Raw genomic sequence first — 2,414 nt, 5'->3', positions numbered from 1 at the left:
ATATATATATATATATATATACATACATACGACAGGCTTCTTTCAGTTTCTGTCCCCCAATCAATTCACATGGCTTTGGTCGGCCTGAGGCTATAGTACAAGACACTTGTCCAATGTGTCACGTTGTGGGACTGGACCCGGGACTGTGTGGTTGGGAAGCAAACTTCTTTCTACACACCCACGCTAATCTATTTCAATAATTCATTTAATTACTTTTTAGACAATTATTTCAACTTCCGAATTTATTATCAGCGTGATGTTGATTCCTGTTGAAATTTAATAGGCCACATTCTTAGTTCTTAGTCTTCTTTATCTTCCTTTGATTTCTTTATTATTGATATTCTCAGTGGGAGGGTAAATTTCTTATTGAACTAATTAGATAATCCGATTAGCCTCCACAAGTCCTTTTTCTACTTTAGCTTTCCGAATATCCCCTGACACACATATGCACATACATACACACAAAAATCCCAACCAAAACAAATGTTAGTATTTAGTAAAGCAGACGTGATATATAATCCACTAAGTCACGTGTCACCAACCATCTTTCTCTCTTCCTCTCTTTGTCTACCTCCTCTCACTATGTTTAGTGCCAAAAGTAGAAATAGTTTGGTAAAGCGATGGTTTTTTTGTAGCCTGCATATCATTGAAGTTATTGCCGTTGTTTCGTAACTTCGGATCAGCTCTAATTGAGCAGAAATATCTATATCTCGACCGAACAACCAGGTCTGAACTAGAATTAGATTCATTGTGCCTGATATCATATGAGTGTTTAGGTGAGGAACATATCACACACTCCGACATGCTATAGTTCTTCTTCTAAGTGGTGTGGGACGCCACGTAGCTCTCTAAACCTGAAATATTCTATCCATTGTACTATTTTCCTACGCGTATTGTAGCTTAAATCCACATCAGGCATCACTAAGTAGACCTGCTATCAAAATAACACCAGCCGCGGTTTTCCCGAAGACGCTAATTTTTTATTTGAGGGATATCTAGCTTATATGCATATACGTATGCATATGTGTGTGTGTGCATGTGTCTATGCCTTTCTCTCTCTGCACGCGCGCGTAAGAATTTAAGTAAGCACGTATACGAAATGGGTCGAAAAGTTCACGGGCTACCTATGAAGGAATGTTGCTAGAGATTTGATATCTTGCATGAAATAATTTCAACGTCTCTAATTAATAACTGTATTGTTTCATTCGAGGTAAAATGGCATCTGGCTGTTTAAAGAAGACTGCAAAAGTAACTAGTGGCGACTACTCTTGAAAATGGACAAATTTGGTATCGTGGTGTTATCAAGTACCTGCAGAAAAAGGCTGAACCCTCAAGGACATTCATACTGACATAGTTTCTACATTAGAAGATAATACTCAAGCTTTATTGACAGTGCAAAAATGGGCAGTTGAATTTAGGTAGGGAAGGGAACGTCTTGAACATGACATGACCCAAGGTCTAGACGTCCTGAAACTATCACCCACCAGCGAGGAAAACATTGATCTTGTTCACTACATGTTCAGAGATGACAGGCGACTGACTATAAATCAAATAGCTAATGTTATTAGCATGTCCTATGAGAGAGTTGAGAATATTCTGCTCAATGGGTGCCACATCTTCTGACACCTGATCAAAAGGTTGATTACATCACGGGAAACTATGACATTGTTTGAGGCAGGCCAAACGTTTCCTAACCCTAGACGAGTGTTGGTTTCATCACTTTAAGCCTGAGGCAAAGATACAATCCATGTAGTGGAAAACCCAGTGGAAACACCCAGTGGAAACACCCAGTGGAAACACCCAGTGGAAACACCCAGTGGAAACACCCAGTATCGCAGTGATAATGGCGTCATATCTGCTTTTGATGACATTTGTGAGCAACAGGACGAAAGCTTCTTCACAAATTGGATCGGAGTACTACAACACTGACGGTAGAAATGTGTGGACTGCGAGGGGAACTATGTTGAAAAATAAACCTCATTTGGTCACCTTCCATGAGAATACCTTAGTCAGCCAATGAAGTTTTCAGTTACCTTCGTATGTGCGTGTATGTTGACCTTCTACGCTGTGACTTCAAACGTTAGCTGGATGGGCTGGTGGGGAAGATATGTGAAGCCCCAAGAGTTAGTTCATGCTGAAAAGCAGAAACGTCTGCAAGCGAACACAGAGTTGGGAAACTCGATGCACTAAAAGCCAGCCACCAACTCAGGCAGCCGCCGAACAAGACATCACCAAGTCAGCTTAGTCAGCCCGCCGATAGTATACGGTACGTTACTGACTTTTGTTCATTGAACCTAGGGCAATGCTGGAGAAACCACGGCGTCGGAAGCGAAGGAGTTCGCTATTGATACTTTATTTGCATGATTTACTATTATGTATGTTGCTAAAGACCTGGTTTTTACCATCTGGTTTTG

Source organism: Octopus bimaculoides, chromosome 4 (genome assembly GCF_001194135.2).
Source record: "Octopus bimaculoides isolate UCB-OBI-ISO-001 chromosome 4, ASM119413v2, whole genome shotgun sequence".
NCBI classification, from domain to species: Eukaryota; Metazoa; Mollusca; class Cephalopoda; order Octopoda; family Octopodidae; genus Octopus; species Octopus bimaculoides.
Note: the sequence above shows the minus strand (reverse complement) of the source record.